This window comes from Schistocerca nitens, chromosome 4 (assembly GCF_023898315.1).
Source record: "Schistocerca nitens isolate TAMUIC-IGC-003100 chromosome 4, iqSchNite1.1, whole genome shotgun sequence".
Taxonomy (NCBI): domain Eukaryota; kingdom Metazoa; phylum Arthropoda; class Insecta; order Orthoptera; family Acrididae; genus Schistocerca; species Schistocerca nitens.
In genome coordinates this window covers 631,007,589-631,022,224 of record NC_064617.1, presented here as the reverse complement: position 1 = coordinate 631,022,224, position 14,636 = coordinate 631,007,589, and positions in this window count along the sequence as shown.

Below are 14,636 nucleotides of genomic sequence, written 5' to 3'. Positions count from 1 at the left end.
TGGGCAACTGAAACCACATGGCCTACTGTTGTTTCAGTTGCCTGAGACTGCAGTCGTGTGTGTGTGTGTGTGTGTGTGTGTGTGTGTGTGTGTGTGTGTGTGTGTGTGTGTGTCTATTGTTGACTCAGCATCTCCGCTATATGGTGAGTAGCAACTTTCCTTCAAAATATTGTAGACACAACAATGTGTTGCTTTGATTTCTTCCTCCCTGTCAGTTGTACAAAAAGCAGGAAATTGTTACTTATGGCTTATCAGCTTGTGATTAGAGTACCACTATTTAATCTGAATTGTCTGAAACTTTGTAAACTTACCCATCCACAAATTAAAATAGCGCAAATTACTGTCACTGAAGCTACTACCTCAGTAAGAACTTAACAAGGAAATTCTGTTGATGCTCCATAAAATTTGAAGTGTGTGGACTGGGATTTCAGAAAGGTTGTGAAATAATAGCTAATTAAAGATATGCAAGTTTGTCACAGTATCATTAAGACTTAATTAAATGAATGAAAATGAAGGAAAATGTGAAGCAGTTTCAGAAATTCAGATCATTAGAAGAGATGGCTAATGCACATGCCTGTGTTCTGCAGCATTGAAACAATGTATTAGGTTTGAAAGATCGAGGAAGTGATTTGTAGTCATTGAGCTGTAGCCTGTTATTGTGTCACCCCTGATATCAAAGACCAGGATGTGGATTTAAATCTAAAATGGCCTAAATCATTCTTAAAGGCCTAAAAGGGGCTAAATAGGGCTTAAACAGAAGAAGCACAGGCTAAAGAGGACTTTTGTAGAAAAAGTGTTTTAAATAGATTTCCAGATTAACTCCAAGGAAAGTCAATAAAGTGAATTTGCACATTTTAAGAAAAATCGTAATGAATAAATTTATACACAGCACTGAAATCAAGAATGTGTATGATGCAATGGCACTTGTCTTTGTAACCTGATAATGTGTCAGCACTCTGCTGTAGCATACACGTGATTCTAGTTATTTCCGTTGTTTGGAAGGTACGTGAAATATAGCCCACACTGAAACCAACACCGTGTATGATGCGCTGTTGCTGCATTGTCACTCTGAGAATATGTCCATGCACTGCTGCATTGGGACAATCCTAGCCAGCCCTTACTTAAATGCTGTCCAATAATGGAGAGGTATATTAAGAGAACAAATTGGTGACACTTAAGTTTGTTTATTGTTGTAGGTATGAAGTAAAGTTGTTGTGAGTTGACTCACAAAAAGTAGTGAGATTTAAGTGTAATTTTGTCATGCCTAATCAGAAATCATAAAGAACTCATCTTTTGTAACAGGGGATTGAGGAAGACTACAATTTCACAACTGTTGACCGAGTAATTTTTGTGCCAAGCCTATTAAAAACAAGTATATAAATACATCTTATTTTTATCATTCATTTTATTTACCAATCTTCTTTTTAGTCTTCTGATTTCAGATTTTCAAATCAAAATTTAAAATTAGTTTACTGACATGCATATGTGATTCAACTGAAGCTGTCATTTATCATGATCACATTCTTATTTTGCAGTTACTGTCATCTTTTAAGTGTTTGTTTGTTTGTTTTAATTTCATGTAAGCCATGATAAAATCACTTTTCCTTCAAGACAAAGATTCCACATCTCAGATTAAGAGCATCACTAGGAAAAAGTGCAAGTGACAGATTCAACCATCAATTTCCTCTATGACAAGCATTATAGTGGGCAGCTCTAATGTAGACTTGTGTGAGGCCTTAGTGTAGGTAATGTACCGTGGGATGTGCTAAAGAACTCTACTTGTAAGGACTTCTGGGACAGTATCAGAGGCCACGGTTGTGGAAGATTTATAGGTAATGTCATGGTGAGGAAGTTAGGTTCTGCAATGTCAGGAAATCTCACCTACTCCTGTGCAAAGAATTGGAGAAGATAAATCACAGTCAGTGATGACCTCATCCTATGGCCAGAAGAAGATAGGGATGAGAATTTTTTGCTGTTGATGACAGACTGTGCTGCTTATATGTTAAAAGCAGGAGCAACACTATAGGAATTATAGCCCAGTATGATCCACTGCACCTGCCTTGCCCTCGACCAACGACATGTATCAAAGGAAATCAGAAATAATCTTCCTGAGGTTAATAGTATCATTTCCTCTATTAGAAAAGCTCCTTCCTGCATTCAGTCCTTTAAGGAAATAGCTCCAAACATTCCCCTCCTTTCAGAACCCATACATACTTGCTGGTGTACTTGGCTCTAGGCAGCTTTATGTTATGTGCGAACACTACCAAAAAGTCAAAATGGTAATAGACACAATCAACTCTAGTGAATCAGCTTTCATGAAAAATAGCTAAGATGGCCTTTAAGAATAACAAAAATGTTGCACGCTTGACATTTTTAAGAGCTCACTTCCAACATCTACCTGTTGCAGTTCAAGGCTAGACTCTGCATCTCTAGTACTGAAAGGTGCTGTAGATACAATCTTCAGGATGCTGATGTATCTGGAGGAAGTACATGGTTCAGTAGCTACAACATGCACCACTAAATTAAGGAATATTCTCCTGAGTGTGAAGATAAGAAGAAAGTGTCCACCAATTATTCAGGAGAAGTAGTTCGAAAGTGGATTGTATTGAGTTCCAAAACCAATTGCCTCAATGAAATAGGCACCATTGACCTCTTTTGCTGTAGAGAGATCTTTCTTGGCCCACAAAAATGTTCTGAGAGCCAGCAGAAAAAGTTTCATTTCACAAAAGTTAGAAATGTGATTAGCTGTGTAATTCTCTACCAAAATGTAATTATATAAAATGTCTTGTTATTTGTAGAGTTGGGCCACGGATTGTGGTCATACATTGGCACACATCTCAAGTGTTGTTTTTATGAGTGACACATGAAAAAAAAATTCAGTTAAAGACTTTTCATTACTGTATAAAAAGAGAAATAATTGTAACACACGTAAATATATCAATTGTTTACGCGTTTTTTGAATGCTGATATAAAGAATAGTTAACTGTTTATTTTCCACAGAGAACTAGAATTACTGTCAAAATTATAATAAATTTCTTATCTTAATATTTGTGTTTGTTATATTTTTTATTAAGAGACTCCAAAAAGGCTAAAATTGTTTGTTTAAACTTTAAAAAAGGGCTATTCGAAGAAAATAAAGGTCCTTTCCATAAAAACATAAAAAATCTGGTCCATAGTGATAATCATGTTACGGAGTTATAGATGAATGCCCTGTGTTGAAGGAGACATTAACGTTGCGTATCATAGGACATACGGGATATAATGGCATGTACTTAATGTGAAACAGAAATGTCGAATCGAAGAAAATTTGTTAGAGGACCACAAAATAGCACACAACAGTGGGGCGAGAGATCTTGTCATTTGATTGATGGAAGAAAACCATGAGAACCAATTACAGTGTTGCCATATATGACTGTCACAGTGTCGTTCTTTAGTAATGACTCAAGAGTGGAACAAGATTGGTCATATGTGACTCCAAAGGTCCACCAATAAATAATACACTCCTGGAAATTGAAATAAGAACACCGTGAATTCATTGTCCCAGGAAGGGGAAACTTTATTGACACATTCCTGGGGTCAGATACATCACATGATCACACTGACAGAACCACAGGCACATAGACACAGGCAACAGAGCATGCACAATGTCGGCACTAGTACAGTGTATATCCACCTTTCGCAGCAATGCAGGCTGCTATTCTCCCATGGAGACGATCGTAGAGATGCTGGATGTAGTCCTGTGGAACGGCTTGCCATGCCATTTCCACCTGGCGCCTCAGTTGGACCAGCGTTCGTGCTGGACGTGCAGACCGCGTGAGACGACGCTTCATCCAGTCCCAAACATGCTCAATGGGGGACAGATCCGGAGATCTTGCTGGCCAGGGTAGTTGACTTACACCTTCTAGAGCACGTTGGGTGGCACGGGATACATGCGGACGTGCATTGTCCTGTTGGAACAGCAAGTTCCCTTGCCGGTCTAGGAATGGTAGAACGATGGGTTCGATGACGGTTTGGATGTACCGTGCACTATTCAGTGTCCCCTCGACGATCACCAGTGGTGTACGGCCAGTGTAGGAGATCGCTCCCCACAGCATGATGCCGGGTGTTGGCCCTGTGTGCCTCGGTCGTATGCAGTCCTGATTGTGGCGCTCACCTGCACGGCGCCAAATACGCATACGACCATCATTGGCACCAAGGCAGAAGTGACTCTCATCGCTGAAGACGACACGTCTCCATTCGTCCCTCCATTCACGCCTGTCGCGACACCACTGGAGGCGGGCTGCACGATGTTGGGGCGTGAGCGGAAGACGGCCTAACGGTGTGCGGGACCGTAGCCCAGCTTCATGGAGACGGTTGCGAATGGTCCTCGCCGATACCCCAGGAGCAACAGTGTCCCTAATTTGCTGGGAAGTGGCGGTGCGGTCCCCTACGGCACTGCGTAGGATCCTACGGTCTTGGCGTGCATCCGTGCGTCGCTGCGGTCCGGTCCCAGGTCGACGGGCACGTGCACCTTCCGCCGACCACTGGCGACAACATCGATGTACTGTGGAGACCTCACGCCCCACATGTTGAGCAATTCGGCGGTACGTCCACCCGGCCTCCCGCATGCCCACTATACGCCCTCGCTCAAAGTCCGTCAACTGCACATACGGTTCACGTCCACGCTGTCGCGGCATGCTACCAGTGTTAAAGACTGCGATGGAGCTCCGTATGCCACGGCAAACTGGCTGACACTGACGGCAGCGGTGCACAAATGCTGTGCAGCTAGCGCCATTCGACGGCCAACACCGCGGTTCCTGGTGTGTCCGCTGTGCCGTGCGTGTGATCATTGCTTGTACAGCCCTCTCGCAGTGTCCGGAGCAAGTATGGTGGGTCTGACACACCTGTGTCAATGTGTTCTTTTTTCCATTTCCAGGAGTGTACATTGAGCTCCTTACCTTGAAAAGGCCTTAAATCTAGAAACTTATCTGGAACCACATTCCATCCGCCTTATGACCTGAAAGAACAATGAAGATCAGAATGGGCATTTTTTCAGAACCACAACTAAAAGGCCTACACAGATCCAATGAAACCACTTCCAGGAATGCATTTTCCTTGAAAATCAAGGAGCTGCCTGAACAGAATCAGAACAAGGCATTCCGGAATGAATGTGTGGTACTGATGGCATCTCTGCCAGTCGCAACTGGTGCACTGCATGCCTCACAGGAGATGGCACATTTGCACCTCCTGCCAAGGTGCCACCGGCAAGATTGCTCTTTCATCACTTACTGCCTCCAGTAATTGGTGCAACACATACGTGCCACCAGAGGGTGCCAAATTCATATGACGTCACTGCGTGTGGCTCTGATTGGCTGGTGCATCTTTTTAAGCAGGCACACTCAGAGCTTCAGACTTTTATCAACACTAGTATGGAAGACTGCAATGACAAACTACGTGAGTGTAGTGTAATGGAAGTGGTTAGTGCACCTATATTTCTTACCTATTGGAGAAGACAATACTCATATTAAATTAGTGACACTATCCAAAATTACAGCTTTGTATTTATTTAATGTATATATACCAAACAAAAGTGCTGGCAGGTCGATAGACACACAAACATACACACAAAATTCAAGCTTTCGCAACAAACGGTTGCTTCATCAGGAAAGAGGGAAGGAGAGGGAAAGACGAAAGGATGTGGGTTTTAAGGGAGAGGGTAAGGAGTCATTCCAATCCCGGGAGCGGAAAGATTTACCTTAGGGGGAAAAAAGGACAGGTATACACTTGCACACACACACATATATGTGTGAACATGACAACAATCAAGCTGTCTGCCTACACGAATATCCACCAACTTGGTGTAGCCAAGAGAGAGTTGGAACACACAGTTGCTGAACATGCCTTCTATTCCACCAATGCACCTGCAGTCTTTTTCCCTGCTCAACTTCTCTCCTCGCCCTGCCCACCTCTGAAACTTCTGACTCCACCTAGCAGTGCTACCCTGACATCACTAGACCGCAATTCCTCCCACAAGCAGCACTACACCTTCCCCCATCCCTACCCTGCTATCCATCCCCCTCCCCATCCCATTCTCATTCTTGCCCCCACCCCCACAGATTATTTCTCCCATCAGGCACTGCTGCAGTACACAGTTGGCCTCAGTGGTCAGAGAGAGCAGTTGTGTGTATGTGGTGTGCTTGTGTGAATGAATTTGTTTTTTATACTTCAACAACAATATTTTAACCATCAAATATTAGTGTGTGATGAGTTTTTAACTTTCACTCATTATCAGGTGCCTTATTATGCCTCAGTATACCACAGAACACTTTCATAAACCACAAAATAGATCATATCAAATAAGGTAACTTATCAAAGCAGTCTATTTCTTACTGTTGTAATCTGTTACTGTGTTTACTTGTAACAGCATAACTTCTGTTTAAACTGGATTATACCCACAGACTGTTTAATCAACATTGTTGATGTTTCAGCTCTAAGATACATGAACTGTAATGTTCATTGTACAAGACATGTCTTCAATGTAAGTACTGTACTGGAAAAAAAACCATAAAAACAGTTTTTCAAATCAAAATTTACTTTTACAAGGAAGAGAATTTCTTAAATTATTTTTCCACATATTTGCCACCATTGTTCAGATATCTGTCTTAATGCAAAACCAACTTTTCTTTAGGTTTATAATTTATATAAAAAACAGCTACCAGCCACATGTATGGTTTAAAAAGGTTTATTATCTTTTTAAACCATACATGTGGCTGGTAGCTGTTTTTTATATAAATTATAAACCTTAAGTACAACAGCCACGTTTCTCAACATGTCGTCTTTCGACAAAATAGCAACTTTTCTTTGCCCTTCATAGAAAGATGCCACCAGTGACAACAACCACTGCTGAGCATCATTTTTTGTGTCGTCCTCACTATCAAAATGCCTCCTTGCAAAATTGCATTTAAAGTTGAAGATCATTTAAAGTTCAAGAGCAGGTGGTAATCAGAAGGTGCAAGATTGGGCAGTACAGTGGGTGATCGAACTGCTCCTAACCGAATTGTTGAATGAGGTTCTCAGTCAACACCAGCAGAATGGGGACATGCATTGTTATGAAGCAACACAGTGCCTTGACTGATCATTCCATGCACTTTATTTTGAACCACATGCCAAAGATTTCTCAGTGTTTCACAGTATTGTACCACATTGAAGGTTTCACCACTGGGAAGGAACTCAACAAGCATAATGCCCTGTCTATCCCAGAAAACAGTGCACATTATTTTTTGTGCTGACATCGTTGTTTTGAATTATTGTTTTTTTGGGGGATTGTGAGTACCCCCACTTCGTCGACTTGTTTTGATTCTGGAGTGACATGAAAAACCGAAGGTTCCTCATTGGTCACAGTTCATCTCCCTCATCACTATATTAGGTAATTAACATCACAGCACTGCCGAGTCACTTCATTTTGTGGTCATTTGTAAGCATTTTATGAACACAATTTGTGAAAATTCAAGTGATTTGTGACAGTCTCATGCAAAAAGTTTTTGAAATCAGTGGAAGCCTGTCACAAAGCACAATTATTGTGAACAATCTGTTTTCATGAATATTCTCATTCGCTTTCTCAAACAGGTCATCATTAACCGCAGAAGGCTGTCCACTCCATGCTTCGTCATAAGCATTGGTTTGTCCATGATTGAATTGTCTCATCCACTTTCACCATTCCATCAGATATTACACTTTCACCATAAATCTCTGCAAGATAATGATGGACATCAGCTGGCTTAACATTCTTTGCAATCAAATACAATATTACTGAACGCTTTTCGCAGTTGGTTGGCCCCGAGAGTGTGTTCAACATTTTGAATGATCACTTGCAAATGTAACACAACACAATCCGGCTGTAATGGTGTCAGTGGAAAAACAGTGAATCAGAGAGATGAGCGTGAATGTGTGGAACAGTGACACTAGCATTTTGATGGCAGTAGAATGAAACATTACTTACTTTCAGAACATGCATTTTATGAAGTTCCTTATTCTAGCTTTAGAGAAAACACACAGATGCACATTATGCTAACATAAATGTATGCTATATCCCAAATAAATATTTGGCACAATGTATTGCAAGTGGCTTTACGTTCATAGGTGTACATTACACTGTGTTTCAAATTAATGAAGAGGTAAGTGCTACATAATTTGAAATATTCATCTCGTTCTATCTTTTAGATTTGTTTTACAAACGTAGATCTCTAGCTACTCCATTGGATTGTCTTTCCCCTTTGTAGATATTGTGCAGTGGCCTATAGCAATTTATCTAAAGTAAGTGGCTTGTGAGTCTGATGTTAGCGCTACTACAGGTTTGTACTTCATGTTGACTGTCATTGCATTCAGGTCTTTACTGGTGGTACAAACTATGTGATCAAAAGTATCTGGACCCCCCCCCCCCCCAAAAAAAAAAAAAATCGTTTTTCATATTAGGTTCATTGTGCTGCCACCTACTGCCAGGTACTCCATATCAGCGAGCTCAGTAGTCATTAGACTTTTGAGAGAGCAGAATGGGGCCAAACTCAAGGACTTCCATGTAACTCAGGGACTTTGAACGTGGTCAGGTAATTGGATGTCACTTGTGTCATATGTCTATATATGAGGTTTCCACACTCGTAAACATACCTAGGTCCACTGTTTCCTATGTGATAGTGAAGTGGAAACGTGAAGGGACACGTACAGGACAAAAGCGTACAGGCTGACCTCTTCTGTTGACTGACAGAGATCACCGACAGCTGAAGGGGTTCATAATACGTAATAGTCAGACACCTATCCAGACCATCTCACAGGAATTCTAAACTGCATCAGGATCCACTGCAAGTACAATGACAGTTAGGCGGGAGGTGAGAAAACTTGGATTTCATAGTCGAGCTGCTGCTCATAAGCCACACATCGTGGCAGTAAATGCCAAACGATGCCTTGCTTGGCGTAAGGAGCGTAAACATTGAACGATTGATCAGTGGAAAAACGTAGTGTGGAGTGACGAATCACGGTACACAATGTGGCGATCCGATGGCAGGGTGTGGGTATGGCGAATGCCTGGAGAACGTCATCTGCCAGCGTGTGTAGCGCCAACAGTAAAATTTGGAGGCGGTGGTGTTATGGTGTGGTCATGTTTTTCATGGAGGGGGCTTGCACCCATTTTTGTTTTGCATGCCACTATCACAGCACAGGCCTCCATTGATGTTTTAAGCACCTTCTTGCTTCCCACTGTTGAAGGGCAATTCAGGGATAGTGATTGCATCTTTCAGCATGATTGAGCACCTGTTCATAACACACAGTCTGTGGTGGAGCGGTTCCACGACAATAACATCCCTGTAATGGACTGGCCTGTACAGACTCCTGACCAAAACCCTACTGTGGTTTTGTCAAGCTATGGGCAGGGATAGATTTTTTAGGATCCTGCAAGCTTTGCATTTTGCAAACAATCCAGAACCCAATGAACCTATATCCGGTGAGAGTCTGTACAAAATTCAACCCTTGTTAGGCATTTTTCATAGGACAATGGATAGACTCATATTACTGACCAAAAACTTGACAATACATGAATCCACGTTTCTGTGGATAGGTAGACTCATGTTCTGACAGTATATTAAGAACAAGGCTCACCTTTATGGAGTTAAACTTTATATGTTGAATGAGTCATCTGGGTTAGTCCTGAGGGGTTTTGTATATACAGGTGCCTCTGATCAAGAGGTTGGTGGAAGAGTACAAGCTAGTTCAGCTATCTACAAATTAATGAATGGAAAGTTGGGGGTTGGATATTCATTGTTTATAGATAATTTCTATAATAGTGTCAACCTCATCCAATTTATTTATTTATTTATTTTGTGTTCCATAGATCCATATGGGAACATATCCCTGGATATAGAACGAGTCAAGGTTTTTACAGATTATTGTTTTGTGCACAGATACATTGATCTTATCATTAGATTAAAGAAACTGTGAAGTTTAGCATATACCCATACATATTAGTTAAGATACAGGGCATCTGAAAGAATATATAGTCATACATAAATTTGGGTTTGTTCTTAAGTTATACAGGCGTCATATACAGACATACATAAATTTGGGTATTGCATTAAGTTACACTGTACTTACAGAGTATGATTAATCAATTGTAGAGGTCACACAGTAAGGTTTAAGCACAGACAAGAGATTCTATGCATTTTTGCTAAGAAATTCATCAATACTGTAACAAGATTCATCTAAAAGGAACTGTTTCAGATTTTCTTTAAACTTTGGCATGTTTCCAACCAGTTCTTTAATGTGCGATGGGAGGGCATTAAAAATCTTGGTGCCACTGTATAAAACCCCCTTCTGGTCCATGCTTTTCGTTTTTAGCTCATAATGGATATCTAGTTTCCTTTGGGTGTTATAACTGTGGTATGAGCTATTGATTTTGAATAAGTTTTTTTTTTTAAACAAAGTACATCAGGGGGGAAAGAAATGGCTCTGAGTACTATGCGAATTAACTTCTGAGGTCATCAGTTGCCTAGAACTTAGAACTAATTAAACCTAACTAAGGACATCACACACATCCATGGCCGAGGCAGGATTCGAACCTGTGACCATAGCTGTCGCTCGGCTCCAGACTGCAGCACCTAGAACCGCACGGCCACTCCGGCCGGCTCAGGGAAAAAATATATTGGGCAGGTGTTGTAAGGATTTGTAGAGCTCTAAACAGATCCCTGCACGAGTGCCTAGGATGCACTCCACACATAATTGTTATTTCTCGCTTCTGTGCAATTTTTTTTTTTTTTTTTTTTTTTTTTTTTTTTTTTTTTTTTTGCTATTGGTTGATTTCCCCAAAATATTATACCATAGGCCATAAGTTGGTGAAAATAGCCAAAATATGCAGTTTTTATTTTGCTCATTTCCCTAGTGTCTGAAATTATCCTTGAGGCAAACGTTGCTGAGCTTAGCCTTTTGCACAGATCTTGAATATGGTGGTGCCACTTCATTTTGCTATCTATATGCAGACCCAAGAATTTGGAGGACTCAACCTTCAAAATCTCGTGCTCACCCATTTTTAGGTTCATTTCATTAGTAACATTTGTGTTAGAAGAGAAATGAATGTAATTTGTCTTTTTTAGGTTGACTGTAAGGCCATTGGTTTCAAACCAGTTTGTCAAATCTGCAAAAGCTTTATTTGCAGCCTCATTTGACACGTTCCCTGAGCGATTATTAACTGATAAAGTTGTGTTGTCAGCAATCATGAGTATTTTCCCATATTCTGTACATAGTGCTCAGTTATTTATAAATATTAGAAAGAGCAGCGTGCCCAATACTGAGCCTTGGGGTACTCCTCAGTAATGGAGCCCCATTCTGAAGATACACCTGGCCACCATGCAGTCCTTCCATGATTACTTTCTGCTTTCTGCCACACAGATAGGATTCAAACCACGTGCCTCCGGTTCCACCCATTCCTAGGGTCTTGGCTTTACTTAAGAGAATATGGTGACTTACACTGTCAAAAGCTTTTGACAGGTCACAAATTATTCCAACCATCATCATATTATTATTTATGGCTTTCATAGCTTTGTCAACAAAGGCATGTATTGCATCCACGGTTGATACCCCTTTCCGAAAGCCAAACTGGCTACTACTGAGGATGTTATATTTACTAAGGTGCTCAACCATTCTGCTATGCATCAATTTCTCTAGTACCTTGGAGAAAACTGAGAGTAACGAAATTGGTCGATAGTTTGTAGCCTCTGTCTTTAATCCCTTTTCATAAATTGGTCGTATAAGACCATATTTTAGTCTGTCGGGAAAAACACCTTCTTCCAATGACGTATTACTAATATGGCAGAGAACTGTACTTATTTCTTTACAACAGTATTTCAGTAACTTGCTGGAAATGTTGTCAACTCCAGCATAATTTTTACATTTTAAAGACATAATTATTTTTTCTAATTCTATCACTTTAGTTTTTTGAAGATGCATCTCATCTATTTTGTTAGTTAAGGTGTTATGCAAGTTTCTGTAGCTTTCTTTACAGAACCCTGGCATCCCATTTGGTTGATGACTGTTAGGAAATGATTGTTAAAGATGTTAACCACCACTTCAGGAGCATCCACTGAAAGGCTCCCAGTTCTTAAGCTAATCACTTCTTTGGCAGATACGCTTTTCCCTGTCTCGCTTTTAACATATTTCCATATGGTTTTCATTTTGTTATTTGATTTGTCAATTTCGTTTTTTAGATACATACTTTTAGATTTCTGGATCACCTTCCTTAATATCTTAGTGTACACTTTATATTGCCCCATCACTGCAGTATTGTTAGACTGTCTGGCTGAGGCATACAATTCTCTTTTTGTTTTACATGAAATTTTGATGCCCTGGGTAATCCATGGCTTAAATGCAGGGTTACATTGATTTTCTCTGACTCTTTTATTTGGAAACACCTCCTAAAAAAGATTTGATGTTAAATTAATAAATACATTAAATTTTGTGTTGACATCTGCTGAGTTGAATACTATATGTCTCCATTGTTTCTTTATTTATTGGTCTCACATTTTTCCAGATATCTTCTGTTAAGATTTAAATGGGGGATTGTCAGAAGTATAGCATCATGGTCTGACAGCCCATTTAGGACTTAACTGACTGTCAAGCTACTGTGCCTAGACTTATCAACAAACACATTATCAATTAGAGTACTGGAGTGGCCAGTTACCCTAGTGGGAAATTCAACTACTTGCATTAGATTGTAACAGCTCATTAGTTGCTCCAGCTCCATTCTGTCATAACTTTCATTCAGGAAATTTACATTAAAGTTGCCTAGTATTATGACTGAAATATTTTTTCTGTACAATTTTGATAACATTGCTTCAATCTGTTTGAGAAAGATTCCAAGATTCCCTGCAGGTGCTCTATAAATTGATAATATGACTACTGATACACTATTTGTTGCCAGTTCTATACCACACACTTCAAAGTGCTGCTCAATACAAAATTTGCTTACATGAAGAGTTCTAAATACTACGTTATTTCTAACATAAATCACTGTTCCGCCCCTGTCCATGTTGGATCTGCAATATTGAGATGCTAAATTGAATCTGTCTAAGCACAACATCTGAATACTACAAGTGAGATGATGTTCAGTGAAGCATAGTATATCTGGTTGCTTTTCTCTTTCAATATCATTTATGTTTATTAGTAGCTGGTCTAGTGAATTTTTAAGTCCTCTTAGGCCAATGTTCTGATAGAAAATTGTTAGTGGTTTAGTATTTCTTAAATCTGCACCATTTTTATGATTAGGCTTACTTGGAATCAGGGTACTTTCACTGTGGACATGTAGGCCCAAGAATTTCCTCAGAGGAACAATTATGTCAGAGGAACTCGAAGGAAAAACTGTGGAGGTAACCCATTAGAAGTAGTTACTCCAAAACAAAAGAAGGGGGAAGTAGTGGATGTTCATAATGAAGAGGGAATTTGTATACTCAGATAGAAAGACAAAAGAGAAGTGTTGATGATCAACTCAGCTTTTTTTGGCAAAATGGTTGATACCATGACTTGTTTGGGCATTGTTATTCAGAAACCTGAGATGGTTTTGAAGTACAATGAATCACTGGGCAAGGTCTTACATTATGGTCAAATGATGGCATATTACTTGATTCAAAGGAAGAGTCTTAAATGGACAAAAACACATAGAATACATTTTCTCCAGCTATGCCTATGTAATGTGTACACAACATATAACAAATATAGGCAAAAAAAGCCTTTATGACTTTTGTAATTCAGTAATAAAATCCCTACTTCTCTTTGTTACACAGATGATAACTGTGATTTGACATTTAAAAAGAACTGGGATCAAAGCACTCTCTGATCACTTCCCCACAGAATTTTGGAGGGCTGAAGGGACAAATAGAAAAATTAGAAAGCGATGCCGAGTTGGTCTAGATAATAAGAAAAGGCAGGAAACTTCCTATTATTGCTGTACCTACACAGATATGCCAGCATTAAGCATTACAACCTTTTTTTAAGTATTATAAAAAACTGTCTCAATAGTAATTTTTAATTCAGAAATTTACACGTTTCATTTGAACTATGTATTTTTGATGAAAAGTCAAACATAAAGTCCTACTATGCAAGCTTGCAATGTAGGTTAAAATCCCCCTTAGGCTCAGCAAGCACTCGGGTACACTGGTATATCCTCCACTGCTGGCTAGGAATTAGGGGACCATGCCAGCACTCCTCCATATTGAACGGGTTAAGTGTGCCTGTCTGCTGCTCAACATCTTCTATATGTTGAGTAGCTATTGATCCTCTTTCATATTTATGTTATTTCTTTATGGATTTTCCATTGTTTAATAAAGTGTTTATGGGGGAGGGGGGCTCATCACCACCATGACCTCCCAGTGATGAAAGCATCTTTATTGTAATCTGAGTTTGGCTTAACCCAGATGTAGACAACATTTAACTTTGTTTGAGTTTAACCATTATTTATCCTTTCTGACTGGCTGTGTTCATTCCTTGGTTAAAGCTTATAAGAGCAATGCTCAGTGTAAAATGTGTGAGGGCAAAGACCTTGGAAGCAAATTATTTACGAGAGTTTTATGTATAGAGTGGATGGCAATGGCCGTGTCTATGGTAGGTGCCATTTTTTAGCAAAA